A 17,317-nucleotide genomic window follows, 5' to 3' on the forward strand; every position below is an offset into this window, starting at 1 on the left:
GTTCCATGAGGTTCACTGGTGTCACCATGGTCTCTCTCCTTGGTTCCAGGACCCATCACAATGTCACAACACCCCCCTGGTTCCATGAGGTTCCTGCAGCAGGACTTCCCCTGTGGCACAGCAGAGCTCATCTGTTCTGTCCATCAGCTGGGCCATCACTCAGGGCATCTTCCCCCTCTCAGCAATTGCTGAGATAACCCAGGCTGGACATCTGTCCTGTGCTGAGTTCTCTCTGGTGCCAGGGAGGTGGAATTCCCAGCTGCCCATGAACATCCTGCCTTGAGAGCAGAATGAAGGGAGGGAGATAAGCCTTGAATTTCTGAGTGACACACACTTCACTTTACAAACTATAAAATATACACAAAACTTTCACCATACAAAACTCTTCTGCATAGTCCCTGGAAACAGGTAGGGCTTCACTCCCAAATCTGGATGCATCTTTGTGGTTCCTTTTCTGGAAGCTGAGTGAAAGGGCTCCATGTGCACTCCCTCATCAGTTCCGTGGTAAGTTACATTGACTCCTGATCTCTGCTATTTCTTCACTAGCTGTAATATAGGTAACTTTATTGTGCCCTGGGTTTGTATCTACCTGTACTTCTTTGGTTTATCCTGGGCAGTAAGTAGTCCATTTAACGTCTCTTGTCTGTTAATCTTGAGTCCATTCAGTAAATAATTCATTTTATAATAGACCTAAATTTACATTCTCAGAACTTGTTAAGCAAAAAGTTGACGTTCAGGTATCCTGAAACAGAGCTACTACCAAAAACTGGAGCATGAGCCAGAACTTGTCTAAGCTTTCACTCAAATCAAAATATATTTCATTTCAAAACAAAAAGAGAGAAGATATTTTTTCATATTTATTATTTTCATATTTATAAACTGATATCAGCAATTTCCAGTTCATATTGATCCCCCAGCACCTCCTCATGCATTCTGAGCAGATATGAACATCAAGACCCTTTATGGCTGACAATCAATCACACTCTGTCCCTACCCCCACCCCACCATTTCCCTCATCCAAGCCCTGGCACTCAGAGCAGCCCAGTGCAAATCTGAGCTTCCTCCAGTCCAGGCTGTGCCTGCAGCTTTCAGCTCCTTGGCACCAAGTCCCAGCTGCTTTCCTTGGAGAAGGAGCTGCCCCAGACACAGAGGGATTTTCATTTGGGGTCAGCAAACAGAAGCAAAGGCAGGCCCAGCTCCATGGCAAACACAAGTGCAGCCCAAGGAGTGCTGGGCAATGGAGCCACATGCAGGGGTGTCCCCAGGGCTCAGGACTGGGGCCAGGGCAGTTCAATGTGTTCCTTGCTGATCTGCACCAGGCCATGGAGGGCACCCTGAGTCAGTGTCCAGGGGAGCCCAAGCTGGCTGGGAGTGTGGCTGTGCTGCAGGGCAGCAAGCTCTGCACAGGGATCTGGCCAGGCTGGAGCCATGGGCCCAGGACAATTGGATGAGCTTCAGCAAGGCCAAGGGCCGGCTCCTGCCCTGGGCTCACAACCACCCCAAATCCCTGGCCGTGCCCTGCCCCTGATCCCCACAGCCTGTCCTGTTTCCTTCATCCCTGCATTGCCAGGGACTTTGTGGGACAAGGGAGCTCTGCTGTGCCTATGGAGGGAGGTGCAAGAGCCCCCAGTGCAGTGGGCACCACAGCTCATCAGGTTTGTGTCCTTTGGGGCTCAGGAACTGCTGAGACTCAGAGGCACAGAAAGGTTTCTCTTCATGGCCAACATAAAATAATGTACCAACTATAGAATTTATTAAACATCAAAATTATTCCCTCAACTCTGTGCAATATCAAAGCAGTGCCTAATATTTCTTCCATGCACATGGGATTTCCGTGCAGGGACAGTTTTAGACAAAGACATTAAGAAAACCTGATTCTGTGATAGATGTAAACACAATTATGATGTTGACTGATGTGGAATGACCAGAGAACAACTGCAGGAGGAAATCTGGGAGCAATGGGAAGGCCATAGGACCAGCTGGTCTAGTGAGGAGACATCCTCAGACATGGCCATTTAAGCAGGAGAGGTGGAAACATCCAAATGGAGAGGGACATGAAATAATAGACAGTATAGTGGTAACACAGGTAGAGGGGAAGAGCAGGATTTCTTCTCCTGCCATCAGTACATATCCAGGAAATTTACGTTCTCTCCTGGTGGGAAAACTTGGACGTTTCTTCAAGTACTCAAATGCCCCATCTTATGACATGTGGTCATGAACCTCGCAAGCTGCAGGTCCCCAACATCCCAGGACTGCTCTTGTCCCATAAAGATCTGCTGTGGCCCATTCCAAAATTGGGATTAACATGGAAAATATTTTATCAAGTCGGCAGAAACTGGGTCAGACCAAGTGGTTCAATGCCAGATTTGGTCTGAAACTGGAAATCCAAAAAGACAGAGACAGAGCATCATTTCAGAACCTGTCTGAGCCCATGGGAACCAAGGTTTTCCACATGTCCTGTCTGATCTCCCCTCTGTCCCCCTTTCCACCCATTGTCTTTTGTCTCCCCCCAGGCCCCCCGGTGAAGATCCTGGCTCTGTGTTCTCCATCAGCTCCTGGCTGGCACTGCCAGGCTGGGATGAGGAGCCCCTCAGCCTTCTCTGCTCCGGGCTGGACAAGCCCAGCTCCCTCAGCCTCTGCTCACAGCCAAAGGGCTCCAGCCCCACCTTGGAGGCCCTTCCCTCACCCTGCTCCAGCTGCCAGACATCTTTCCTGCCCTGGGCAACCCAAACCAGGCCCCAGTGCCCTGGATAATCCACGTCCTTGATGTCCTGGTCCCACAGCCCTGGGTGCTCCTGCCCTGCCTCGCTGCCAGGGCACACGGCTGCCTCCTGCCCAGCTCCTGCCCACCAGGAGTTTTCTGACAGGGCCTGGTGGATACAGGGAGGGCTGAGGATGTTGTCTACTTGAACTTTAGCCTTTGACAGCATATCCCACAGCATTCCCTGGAAAAGCTGAAGCCTGTGGCTTGGAGCGGTTCACCCCTCCCTGGGCTAAGAACTGGATGGACATCGGGGCCCAGAGAGTGGTGGGGAATGGTGCCACATGCAGCGTGTGTGCAGTGGTGTCCTGCAGGGATCAGTGTGGGCCCAGTCCTGTTTAACATCTTTATTGATGATGTGGAGAAGGGAGCACAGTGCACCATCAGCAAATGTGCAGATGGCACCAAGCTGGGTGTGAGTGTGGATGTGCTGGAGGGCAGGAGAGCTCTGCAGAGGGACCTGGACAGGCTGGATCCAGGGCCCAAATCCAACAGGGTGAGGTTTAACAAGACCAAGAGCTGGGTCCTGCACTTTGGCCACAACAACCCCTGCAGTGCTCCAGGCTGGGGACAGAGTGGCTGGAGAGGGGCCAGGCAGAAAGGGACCTGGGGGCAGTGATGGACAGCAGGGTGGACATGAGCCAGCAGTGTGCCCAGGTGGGCAATGGCACCTGGCCTGTGTTATAAGTGAGTTACAGGAATTGATAGAAATAAATTTGATTAGATTTAGTATAATTTATTGAGTAAGTTACAGTAAGTAAAAGAGTGTTGGGTGATTGGGGAATTTTTGTTTTATTAATGGTTCATGATTTTTTATTTGATAGTTTTGATTTATTTATTTTTTAAATTTTTGTGTCCTGTATCTTTTTTGTTGTGTTTTCTGTATATGTGGTGTGTTGTTAGTGGGTTTTTTTTTGTTTTCTAGTCGTTGTGAAGATGAAGGTTTTTCATTATTTTGGTGTTTTGATGAATTTTTATATATTTCTTATATAATTTTTAGGATTTTTAAATTTTTTTTATTATATTAGACGGTTGTAGTTAGATTTCATGTTTGTAGTTAGGTTTTATATTTGTAGTTAAATTTTGGGAAATGTATATTTTGGGCTTTTTTGTTGTTGTTAATTAGGTTTGGTGAATTAATATTGATTGTATTTTGTTTTATTATTTTGTATTTTGTTTATTGAACTGTTTTAATTTTTGATGATCTAGAATTCGAGTTTTAGTTAAGATTGGGGGGTTTTTGTTGGTTTATATTTAATTTGTGTGAGTATTAAATGGGTAGTTTTTAGGTGGACTTTTATAATAGTAATTATTTTGTTAAGAATATATGGTTTAAATGATAATTTAAAATTAGTAATATTATTAGTTTGGTAAGAGATGATAAGAGGGTGGTAAGTTATGGGGAATGGTTAAACTATGATTTATATTAATTTTGTTGGGGTTTTTTGTGTTTTGGTTTTTTTTAAATTTTTTATTGTAGTTTTGTTACGGTATTTTGTGTAATTTTGGTATGACTTGTATATATATATAGTATTTTTTTTAAGAGTAGTGTAAAGTTTTTTTTGTTGTAAAAATATTAATGGATGAGGAATGGTGTGGCCATCAGGAGCCGAGCTGCTGTGCCACCCCTGACCTGCCCCCACCTCTGCACACAGATATTGCTGCTGCAGCTCTAGAGAAGGGAGCAGAAGGAAGCTCCAAAGAAAGGAGAACTCCAGTAAAAACAGTTTTGGGAGATCCTTTAGTTCATTTCAAGCTACAGAGAACAGAGCCCCTCATGGACAGAGTCTGGGGCCAGAGCAAAGGAGGAGAGACAAAATACTATCACAAATATGGGCATGACTTTGTGCAAAATTATTAGACTAAAACAAATGTAAAATCTTCCGGCAATGAAGGAAAAAAAAAGAATTCTCAAAAATTACTCATATTACAACTGACTAGGAGAAATTGGCAACTTGCACAAATTGGAAAGGTTTACTGTTTCTGAAACCATCCAGTCATCAGTGTCCACAGTGCAGCCTTGAGCTCCTGGTTCCTCAGGCTGTAGATGAGGGGGTTCAGGGCTGGAGGAACCACTGAGTAGAGAACTGACAGGGACAAATCCAGGGATGGGGAGGAGATGGAGGGGGGCTTCAGGTAGGCAAAAAAGGCAGTGCTGAGGAACAGGGAGATCACAGCCAGGTGAGGGAGGCAGGTGGAAAAGGCTTTGTGCCGTCCCTGCTCAGAGGGGATCCTCAGCACAGCCCTGAAGATCTGCACATAGGAGAAAACAATGAACACAAAACAGCCAAATACCAAACACACACTAACAGCAAGAAGCCCAAGTTCCCTGAGGGAGGAGTGTGAGCAGGAGAGTTTGAGGATCTGGGGGATTTCACAGAAGAACTGGCCCAGGGCATTGCCCTGGCACAGGGGCAGGGAAAATGTATTGGCTGTGTGCAGCAGAGCATTGAGAAAGGCACTGGCCCAGGCAGCTGCTGCCATGTGGGCACAAGCTCTGCTGCCCAGGAGGGTCCCGTAGTGCAGGGGTTTGCAGATGGACACGTAGCGGTCGTAGCACATGATGGTCAGGAGGGAAAACTCTGCTGAAATGAAGACCAAAAAGAAAAAGACCTGAGCAGCACAAGCAGAGTAGATGTTGTTGGTGTGCCAGAGAGAATTGTGCATGGCTTTGGGGACAGTGGTGCAGATGGAGCCCAGGTCAGTGAGGGCCAGGTTGAGCAGGAAGAAGAACATGGGGGTGTGCAGGTGGTGGCCGCAGGCTACGGCGCTGATGATGAGGCCGTTGGCCAGGAGGGCAGCCAGGGAGATGCCCAGGAAGAGGCAGAAGTGCAGGAGCTGCAGCTGCCGCGTGTCTGCCAATGCCAGCAGGAGGAAGTGCCTGATGGAGCTGCTGTTGGACATTTGCTGTGTCTTGGCATGGGGACCTGTAAGAACAGTAATAATGGAATAGTTTGGTTTGGAGATGACTTGAAATATCCCAGCCCAGCTTGGTGTCACTTTCCCCCCACTGCCTGCCCAGGGCTCTGCTGCCTGGAGCTCTCCCTGCCAGCTGCTGCTTCCCTGTGCCCAGGGCTGGGCCCTGCCAGTGCTGCCAGAGCCCAGCCCAGCCCTGGGGGCTCAGCTCTGCCCTGCAGACCCCTCCCAGCACAGGGCACTGCCAGGGCCAGCTCTGCCTCTGCAGGCTCTGATGGCAAAGTCAGAGCAACCCTGAGGAGGTTGGAAAAGCAACACTGATGCTGCCTGTAAGGGGCCCTGTGCTGATTTCTTTCTTTGCCTGGTTTATTCAGACATGAGAAAATTGTTTTTATTGTTCTCAACCTGAATAGAGATATGAATATCAATGTTCAATTTTTTATCTAGGTGACCCTGAGCAGTAGATTATAAAATCAGGATTTTCCCTTTTATGCAGCCCCTGACTTGCTGTGCTCCCTTTATAATCTATTTGGAAATGTTCTGTAGATAAATGTCATGCTGGGAGCAGTCCTGAACAATGCACCATCCTCACCACACAAGGAGAACACTTCCAAGTCTCACCAGCTGTCTCCCTCCACCCAGACCTTGTCCCCCAGTGCTGTCAGCAGCTCCCAGGGCTGGCTGAGAGCTGTCCCTGGCAGGCAGCAGAGTCCCTGCCCAGCACAGCACCCTGGGCTGCAGGACCCTGCTCTGCAGGACAGCCCTGGGCACCCCTGGCTGCTCTACAGGAGAGAGAATCAGAGAATGTACTCACAGAGTCTGTAGGCATTGGGATTTTCCAGCTTTAGGAGATGCCTGCAGGAGCTGCAGCTGCATTGTCCTGCAGCCAGAGGCTTCCTGTGTCCAGGGCTGGGAGTGATTCTGCCCCAGGCACTTGTGAGCATTTTCCCAGCCCTGACTGATTGAAGCTCTCTGTGCCTCTGTGCTGTGCCTGGGGTGGCTGCAGGCAGTGCCCTTAGCCCTGCTGGGCTGGGAGAAGTGATTCTCAGCAAGAGAAATGTGATTTTGAAACTCTTTTTAGTTCCCAGAATCACCCTATGGGCCAGGAGCCAATCTGAGGTCAGCAGCACAGAAACAGCACAAGGACTTTAATGACCGTCTCTGGGATTTGGTGCTGTTTACATCAGACTCAGTCCCTCAGAGAGTGTGTTCAAAAATCTTCTCAAATATTCGAAGTTAAAATTAAATTCCAAAGTTTTTTGAAGTTTTAATGGGTGCCATTGAGGGACAGGACTGAGAAAGTGTCCCCAGGATCGAGTTAGAAAGGAACAGTGGAGGCAGTGATGACAGGAGGGGACAAACAAGCGAAAGGTGTCTGTGATGCTGAGCAAACCTGGATGTGTCTCAGCAATGCCAAGGGCCAAGGGCTGAGCCCCAGCCCCTGGCAAGGCAGATCCTGTCCCTCCCTCCTTGCTCAGGGCTCTTCCCGGGGCACTGGGCTCTGGGGATGTGCAATGCCAAGGGCAGCACCATGGGGCGGCCCCTGCCAGGCTGCTGAGCAGGGACAAGGAGGCAATGAGGCCCCAGCACAGCAAGGCTCACTTGTCCCCTGCTGGCCAAGGGCCCAGGGCCAGCAGCCATGGCCAAAGTGCTGCAGCACTTGGCTCTGGCAGGGCCTTTCAGCTGCTGCCCATCCCTGTGCCCTCTGCAGCCCAGGCTGTCCTACGGTGTCCATGCCCTGCCCCTCTGTCCCTGCAGGCTGTCCTCATCCCCCGGCTGCCCCACCTGGCTGGCCCCTTCCTTTGCTGACAGCTCTGCATCCTGCCTGCCTCTGCCTGCACACACAAAGCCTTGGGCTGCTCCAGACTCCTTCTGGATGCCAGGTTTCACTACAGCCCTGCCCTGGGAGAGAAATTTCTTGAAGCTTGACTCCTGTCTTGACCATCCCAGCTGCTCTTGGCATTAATTCTTTCTTTCTCAGGCTGTTTTCAACTCTTTCAAAAGGATCCCCTATCTATGAAACCTCCCTTGAATCACTCCCTGAGCTCTCTTCTTCCATCCTCAGTCTCCACTCCACTGAACACAGAACCCCTTTGTCCTTATACAGAGGTCATGTTCCGGCAGCCTCCAAACCCAAACTTGGGCTATTCCCAGAATCACAGAATTCACGGACTTCACAGAATTCACTGAATTATTAGGTTGGAAGACTCCTTCAAGAACATCAAATCCAACCCATGCCCTAACACCTCAACTTGACCATGGCCACAAGTGCCACATCCAGTCTTTTTTTTTAACACGTCCATGGATGGTGACTCCACTACCTCCCCGGGCAGGTCATTCCAGTTCTTTTATCATTCTTTCGGTGAAAAGCTCTTTTCCTAGTATCCAGCCAATTGTTCCCTTTACACAATTTGAGACAGTGTCCTCTTGTTCTGTCACTTGCTGCCTAGTGATCTCTGGGCCCTCTCCAAGGTGTTGGCAAATGAAAACATTGTGCTCATAGTCTAAGGAAATCACCAGAGAACAAGGCAGTCAGACCTGTCTGTCCTGGCTACTTTTGTCTGGACCCAGTTCTTGGACAGGTGCAATTTTGGAGGTGGAATCCCAGATTTGGGCATTGGCAGCTTGGTAAGGAGGGCAGTTCTTTCCCACTGGAAGGAAAGCACTGAGTCCCAGTGTGTGGTGGTAGATGAGAGGCAGCCCTCAGGAGGCCAAGGCCAGCCAGAGTTGTCTGTCCTGGCAGATTTTGGCTGGGAGCAACCCTTTTCTGTGGAGAACTTTTTATAATGGGTCCAATTCCACCCTTGCGCACCTGGAAAGGTGGGTGGTTCTTTTTCATCAAAAGGAAAGCCCAGAACCCCAGTATTCCAGGGGCTGATGAGAGGCAGCTCTCAACATGTCAGGATCAGCCAGACCTGCCAGGTGGACCCAGGAGACCAAGGCCAGCCAGAGCTGTTCCATGTCCCCTTGGTTCTATGAGACCCCACAGAGTCACAATGGTCTCCATGACTCCATGGGGCCTTGCAATGCCACAATGTTCTCCATGGATCCACGGTGCCCTGCAGGATCACAGTTCCCCTTTGGCTGCACGAGGCCCTGTAATGCAACAATGGCCTCTTGGTTCCACACAGCCCTGCTGCTTCACACCGGCCCCTTGGCACCATGCAGCCCAGCAGTGCCACAGTGATGAACTTGGTTCCAAAGGGTTTTGATGGTGTCACAAAGTGTCATTTCACAACTCCTGAAAGTGTCACATTTGTCTCCATGGTTCCATGGGAGCTCAATATCACAATGGTCTGCACGGAAAGGAAACCACAGAGCCCCAGTGTTTCAGGGGCTGATAAACTGCAGTCAGCAGAGGTCAAGACCAGACAGACCTATCTGTCCTTGGAGCATTCTGTGGGAGAAACCCTTGAGGATAGAAATCTGGGAGGAAAAGTTCCCATTTTGGCCTTGGGTGCTTGTACAGGAGGGATGGTTCTTTTCCTTAGGAAGGAAAGCACTGAGCCCCAGGGTTTGAAGGAAGGTGAGAGCTGGCTCTAAGGAAGACAAGGGCAGCCAGACTTGTTGGTAATGGCAGCTTTTGTATGGGAGCTTTCCCTGGATTTTGGGAATTTTGGAAGAGGAATCTCATTTTGGCCATGGATGCTTGAATGGGAAGGACAGTTCTTTTCCATTGGAAGGAAATCCCAGAGCCCCAGTGTTTCAGGGCAACATGAGAAGAGACCCTTGACATGCCAAGGGCAGTTGGACCAGTATGGCCAGCCCAACCAGACCTTTTCCATGTTCCCTTGGATCCACAGGGCCCTGCAGTGTCACAATGGCTGTGTCATGTTGGATCCTTGGTTCCATGAGGCCCAGCTGTGTCACACTGCCCTCTTATCTCCATGGAGTTCTATAGTGTCACAGTGGTTCTTTGCTCCCATGTGGCCTTGCAGTGTCACAGGGGTCTCCTTGGTGCCTTGTGCCACCAAAATGAACCCTTGGTTCCATGGGGACTCACAGTGTCACAAGGGTCTCCTTGGTTCCATGAATCCCTTCAGAGCCCCTTGATTCAACGAGGCCTCAAAGTGTCCTCATGGCCTCCAGGATTCCATGAGGCCCCAGTGTCACAATGGACCTGTGGTTCCATGGGGTCCCACACTGTTCCATGAATCCTTAGTTCCATGGGGCCCTGCAGTGTCACAATGGACTCCTTGGTTTCGTGGGGCTGCAAAGTGTCACAGTGGCCCCTTGGTTCAGAGACAACTGTGATGCCTTAAGGTTTTAGCCTTGATATTTTTCATAACCTGTACTGCATCAGTGAATATATGTAAACTCCATATAAAGTGCTAATTTATCATTTTCACCTTTTGGTCAGGAAAAACAATTCCTCCAGGCCTGAAACTCAAGGACACCCTACAGCCTCTGAAAATACAAATAAAAGCAAAGTTGGGGGAGAGAACTGGGGCAATATGGTTTCATTACCAGAAATTGTAATGGGAGGATTAACCCCTGATGTTGAGACAGAACAAGTTATGTATTTTTGTAAATTAAATGGTGACAATCCTTTTTGGATGTAGGCTCTATCCAAGAACTGTGCCCAGACAAAAGTATCCAGGACACAAATGCTTGGCTGCCTTGTCCTCTGGTGATTTTTTTTAGATCATTAGAAGAATGTTTTAATTTGCCAACAGGGTTGAGAGGGCCCAAAAATCTCCCAAGGTAGTGTTTGGAGGCTACAAGAAAATGACCACTATATAGGGACAAAGGAGCTTTGTGCCCAGAGGAGTGGAGACTGAAGAGAGCAGAGGAGAGCACAGACAGGACACGAGGAGAAAGGAATTTCCATCCCATGGCAGAGCTGGGGCCTCATTGCCTCCTTGTCCCTGCTCAGCAGCCTGGCAGGGGCCGCCCCATGGTGCTGCCCTTGGCATTGCACATCCCCAGAGCCCAGTGCCCCGGGAAGAGCCCTGAGCAAGGAGGGAGGGACAGGATCTGCCTTGCCAGGGGCTGGGGCTCAGCCCTTGGCCCTTGGCATTGCTGAGACACATCCAGGTTTGCTCAGCATCAGAGACACCTTTCCCTTGTTTGTCCTCTCCTGTCATCACTGTGCCACCAGTGTTCTGCTCTAACTGGAACCTGGGACACTTAGTGGGGTCCCTCAGTGGCATCCATTAAAACTTCAAGAAACTTTGGAGTTTGAATATGACTTTGAGCTCTTGAGAAGTTTTCTTTCTGCTCCCTCTCAGGGTCTGATGTCCAGGGACTCAGCACTGTTGAAATCTCCCAGCTCTACAGAGACGGGACAACTGTGAGGCATTTTTTTGCAAGATATTATTACATTACCAGTCTTGTAAAGAGTGAAACAAAAGTAATGTAAAAGTAAATGCCAGTCAATCAGAAGCCAACTTATTTCCTGGTTACAAGAACTTATAAATATTTTTCAGCCTACTGGCTTTTGGCACTCTGTGGTGCTAATATTTCTAACACCAATCACCTATTATTTTATCCCGTGTAGTTTTGCCACAATGCATCTTTCACAGTTCTAATTCTCCAAAATATCTGGTCTTTTTGCAATCCCATCATTTGAGACTTGTTTCTAGTTCAATCTCTCTCTCTTCAATGTCTTTTCTATTCCATGGCCTTTCTAAGTCAGCACACCTTATCTCAGAGTTTGCATACACATGTACAAGACTGTGGGAGCTTTCAGTCACACTTTGAGAATCCTTTACAAATCCATTTCTCACACATATCAATCACACAATGCTGTGATCACCTCTGCTCTAGAGAGAACTGTATTGAAATGCAGCCTTGAAAATAGTAATGGAGATTTCTAAGAAGGTCTTTGACATATTTCTCCATAACTGGAGTTGAAATCCTTCCTGATGAACTGTACCACAACAGAGGGACATCAAGGCAGAACTGTGGTTTGATAGGAAACCTCTCATGAATTCAGTCATAATCAAACTCCAAAGTTTATGATACCATCCATGTGTCCCACTGAGGGACACAACTGAGAAAGTGTCCCCAGGTTCCAGCTAGAGCAGGAAATTGGAGGCAGAGATGACAGGTGGTGTGGGAAATGCAGGCATGGAGAGCTCTCAGGGCCTTGTGCATACAGGCTGAGAGATAGAGATGGATCCAAGGTTTGACCTAAGACGTTGGAGAAGAATTGGAGAGTTAGAGCATAAAAATTAAAATCGACATAAAACAAGAATATAAGTCTGTAGTTTACATAGAAATATGTTTTAAGCAAACAGAGATATCTATTATGTGAGGAAAGCAGTATGTTAAGTAAGATAGTAAAATATTTTAAAATTTAGGAATGGAATCTATTATAAATTTAGTTAGAAGTTAAAGATGTACAAGTTAAAGTTTGTGATATGTTATATGATTGGTTGAGAAATGACGCATTGTGGCAGAGCCATGGGAAGCAAAGCAATTAATGATTGGTGTAAAAAGATGCTAGCAAACTTGTAGAGGTATTGTATTGGCTAAAAAACTGACATAAGGCATTGTAAGTGTGAGTTAGGCTTCCTCTGATATTATGGCCTTGGATGTGTTACATTTAATATCTCAGCATTCAATGAGATGGATGCAATCAACCCATAAACCACCTTTTACAATATCTCTCAGTTGCCCTGTCCTTTGTAATATTAATCTCCTGATTGGTATTTTCTAAACATCTGGAATACTCTTTAAAATCAATAGGGATGTAGGAACACCAGGTCTACCCCATTGAAGTCAATGAGGATTTAGGGAAACCCGGTCTACCAGTTAAAATCAGTGGTGATTTTGCAGAAAATTGGAGCTCAAATGGAGAAATACGTGTAAATTACAGAGAAATCATGGGCTGAATTCTGGGAATTTCTGCTCCAGGAATGTGGTGCTGATGCTCTGGATGTCCTGGATGAATTCCTGGAAGCCAATCCTGGATCCCTGGTCCCACAGCTGCAGCCTGTGCTGGAGCTGTTCCTCCAGGTAAGCCCAAAAATCTCCATTTTCAGCCCAAAATCTGGAAATTCTGAGCCCAAATTTGGGATTTTTAGCAGCAAAAAATTTTGGGACATAGGGTCTGTGATTTGAAGTCAATGGATATTGAGGAACACCAGGTCTTCCTCATTGAAATCATTTGGGAATTTTGGGACACCGAGTCTATCCATTAATAGAGCTTGATTGGGAAGGATTACTGGCTTAACTGGGAGTACTGGGAGTGTCTAAGGGGTCCACTGGAGTTCCTGGGCGTACTGGGGCAAAAGTGGCACCACTGGTAGGGATTGGTAGAGATAAATGGGGATAAAGTGGGCCCCATTGAAATCCATCACAATTTAGGGATATCAGATGTAGCCAATAAAGTCATAGGGAATTTTAGCGACACCAGGTCTACCCAGTCAAAGCAATGAGGATTTTTGGGATGCCAGTTTTAGGGGGCCCAAGAGATTTTAGGTGATCCAGGTGTCCAAGGGGTACCAAGGTGTATCCAGCTGATTTTTGGGGCACCTAGGTGGTTTTTGGTGGTACTCAGGTGTAGCCAGGTGATTTTTTTGAGGGGGCTATCCAGGTGATGTTTGTGGCACCCAAGCATCCTGACTCACCCTGATGGGCCTGGAGAGGATGATGGACCTGGTTGTGTCCTCCTGGTCAACTTGGACACAGATGACCCTTGGCAGGCGGGGGGGGGGGGGGGGTGTGTCAGGGGCACCCCCAACATTCAGGGGATACCCCCAAACTCCAGGTGAGAGCCCCCGGGGTGGGAGGGAGCCCCAAGTGATCTCAGGAGAGGATGCCGTGCAGGTACACTCAGGTGCTTTGTTCTGTGGGGTTGATGAAGACAGTGTTCTGCACAAGCTCCAGTTCTGGAATGGGCAGGGAGGGCACCCCAAAATCCCAGGGGTGCAGCAGGGTCACCCAAAGTGATGTGCAGAAAAACTCTATAACCCACAAGGTAGGTTAGAGATATGTATTTTATTTAGTACTGAGGTACATGAGGGATAGCTCTTCCAAAAACATGCACAGCTTCAGTGACCTGCGCCTCTCTTTTTATTCTCTACAAACTGGGATTGCACAATACACCTCATACACATTCATTTCCTAACTCTGCCTGTCCCTGCTTTGTATTAATATTAGCTCTAAGCATCTTTGTGACTGCGCACTGCTCCTTGTGGGTTGCTCTGGTGGTCATCTAGGGGTCCTTGGGATGAAGTAAACAGTCTTCCTCTCAGCTGAACTTTTCACCTTGCCTTCTTTGCGCAGGAAAATTAGTATTTGATCTCTTTCCAGACCTTGATACCAGTTTTTCTGGCTCAGGGGTCTGAAGAATCCCCCTTATCTCGAAGGGGCCTTGCTCTTTCACACTGTTTGCACATTCTTCCTTCTGTATCTTATCTTGTAGCCTTGCTCTCTTCTCCAGTTCCTTCAAAGACAAAGAATGTGAAGCATTCATAGAATCTTGTCATCCTCCTTCTAGTTAAAGCATCCTCCTGTATTTTTACCCTTCACTCTTTAATTTAAATTTTAATTCCCCCCGTTTCAGTTTCACAACAGCTCCTTGGTTCTATGGGGCCCCACAGCTTCCTCCTTGAACCTTAGTTCCTTAGGAATCCTGTGTTTCACAAGGGTCCCCCTGATTCCATGAGGCACCAGAGTCTCACAGTGGCCCCTTGGTTCCATGATGTTCTATAGTGTCTCCATGGTGTCCTTGGATCTGCTGCTCTCCTTGTCTCAATTGGCCATGGTTCCATGAGGTTCTGCAGTGTCACCATGGTCGCTGTCAGAGGCTGGATGAGATCCATGTCCCGAGACACCGCGGGATGAGCTGTCAATCAAATGGAACAACTGCATACCTGCGACAAGCTTTTAGAATCACATATCCACAGAAGGTTGTGTGTCATCCCCTGTCATCCCCAGCCCTCTCTAAACCCAAATTAGTGTTAAGGAGTCTTTTCCTGGTATTTTGGAGATTTGGTAGCAGTCCATGAGTTGACTCATGGACCTGAGGATTCAATGGTCACACTGTGGAACCTCATGGAACAAGGGGTCCATTGTGAGAAAGCAGAGTCCCATCGAGCCAAGGGGCCATTTGGACACTGTGGGGATACCTGGAACCAGAATCCCTTCTGGCACAGTGCAGTCATATGAAACAGAATGTGTCACAGAATGAGCAGGGCTGGAAAAGACCTTGGAGATCACCAAGTCCAACCTGTGCCCTGACACCGCCCCATCTCCCTGAGCCTTCTCTTCTCCAGGATAAACAACCCCAGCTCCCTCAGCCCCTCCTCACAGGACTTTTGTTCCAGACCCCACGCCACACTTGTTTGCCCTTCTCTGCACACGTTCCTGCCGCTCCATGTTCCTTCCTAAATTGGGGAGACAGAACTTGACACAGCTCTCAAGGTGATGAACAACCTGTGCAGAGCACAGGACAAGAACCACTGCCCTGCTCCTGCTGGCCACACCATTCCTGATCCAGGCCAGGTGCCACTGGCCTTCTTGCCCACCTGGGCACACTGCTGGCTCATGTCCACCCTGCTGTCCATCACTGCCCCCAGGTCCCTTTCTGCCTGGCCCCTCTCCAGCCACTCTGTCCCCAGCCTGGAGCACTGCAGGGGTTGTTGTGGCCAAGGTGCAGGACCCAGCTCTTGGTCTTGTTAAACCTCACCTTGTTGGATTTGGGCCCTGGATCCAGCCTGTCCAGGTCCCTCTGCAGCGCTCTCCTACCCTCTAGCAGAACAGCAATTGCAGCCAACTTGGTCGCCATGATTCCATGAGGCCTCCCAGTGTCACAATGTGCCTTTGGTTCCATGGGACCCCTTGGTGATAAAAAATCCCTTGCATCTTTGGACCCTGCATTATCACAGTGGCCTCTGTGGTTCCACGAGGACCCAGACTGTCACCATGGACTCCTTCCTTCCATTTATCCCCACAGTGTCACAATGGCTCCTTGGCTCTATGGTGCCATGTCGTACACAGTGTCACTCTGGTCCTCTCCATTCCACCAGGCCCCGCAGTGTCACAGTGGCCCCTTGCTTCCCCAGGGCCCTGCAGTGTCACAATCATCCCAGAATCACCCAGGCTGGAAAAGACCTTAGAGAGCATCAACTCCAACCTGTGACCCAACACCACTTTGTCACCCAGACCATGGCACTCAGTGCCACTTCCAGTCTTTCCTGAAACACTCCCAGGGATAGTGACTCACCCACCTCCCTGGGCAGCCCATTCCAATGGCCTTCCAATCACCAGACTTGTCAAGAATATTTCCAAATATCCAGCCTATATCTCTCTTTGTGCAGCACGAAGGCTGCATCGTCTTGTCCTGTCACTGTTCCTTGGGAGAAGATCCTGACCCCCACCTGGCTGCTCTCTCCTGTCATGGAGTTGTAGAGAGTGAGGAGATCTCCCCTGAGCCACATCTACAGGATAAACAACCCCAGTTCCATCAACTTCTCCCCACAGGACTTGTGTTCCAGACTCTTCACCAGCTTATTTGCCCTTTACTATGGACACTCTTCAGCACCTCCATGTCCTTCCTCAATTGAGGGGCCCAGAACTGGACACAGCATTTGTGGTGCTGCCCAAGCAGCGCCAGGTACAGGGGAAGAATCACTGCCCTGGTCCTGCTGGCCACACCATTCCTGATCCATTGTATTCCCAGGGGATGGATGAAGGAAATATTTGGGATGGGTGGGGATAAAGTGTGATTCACTGTAAGCCATTAAGGGTCTCGATTTTCATATCTATTCACACTGCATGGGAAGGTGTTGGGGGGCAATATCAATAGGACTTTGCTGATGTGAATCTATAAATAGGAAAATTTAACAGGAAAAAATAGTTCCCAGTGTGGTTTTTTTTCAATAAAGTATATTCATTTTGAATACACTTCTGAAATCTGTCTAATTAACCACAGAAGATTTAAAAACTGAAATTATCCCCAAGGGCTTTTCTTCTATGGCTGTTTTGAACAAATGTTTATGACTCTTTGTCACTGAATTTCTCAAGCAAAGAACTCAAGAAAGAAGAGACCTCTTAGTTGTAAAATTCATCAGCAACCTCTAAATCCTTGTGGCTGAGGATCCATCCTCATGAGAGCAGGAATGAGCAGAAATGGGCACATCCCAAAGCCTAGCCCAGCTTTGGGATGGGCCCTGGGCCTGGAGCAGGAGCAGCTCTGGAGGGCCCCGAGGCCGGGGCTGTTGTGCTGGCCTGGGCAGATGGGATGGCAGGAGGGGCTGCAGAGCTCTCAGGAGCTCAGGGAGAGGGCAGCAGGGCACACAGGGAGCCTCCTTTGGCCTTGGCCAAGCACCTTCCCCCATGGCCGGGGCTCAGTCCTCTCGGAGCTGCAGCTGCTGCTGTGCCCTTGGCAGGGGCTGAGGCCGTGGGGCCACTGCCCAGAGCCCCCTGGCCTGAGCAGAGCTGTGGGGCCAGAGCCGGCTGGGCTGTGCTGGGGAGAGGCCCTTGGTGCTGCACAGAGCTCAGGGCATAGGGCACAGCTTGCAGGGAGCTGGGCTGGCCTGAGAGAGCCTGCCCGAGAAAGCAGCAGTGTCCATGTCAGCCTGGCTGAGCGTGCAGGGGCAGGACTCAGCCCAGGCCTTGTGGGGCAGGGCCAGCGCCTGGGGAAGGCATTGAAAACAGGCAAGTGCCCAGACAGGAGGCTGCTCTGGG

Source organism: Cinclus cinclus, unplaced genomic scaffold (assembly GCF_963662255.1).
Source record: "Cinclus cinclus unplaced genomic scaffold, bCinCin1.1 SCAFFOLD_32, whole genome shotgun sequence".
In the NCBI taxonomy this organism is placed as follows: domain Eukaryota; kingdom Metazoa; phylum Chordata; class Aves; order Passeriformes; family Cinclidae; genus Cinclus; species Cinclus cinclus.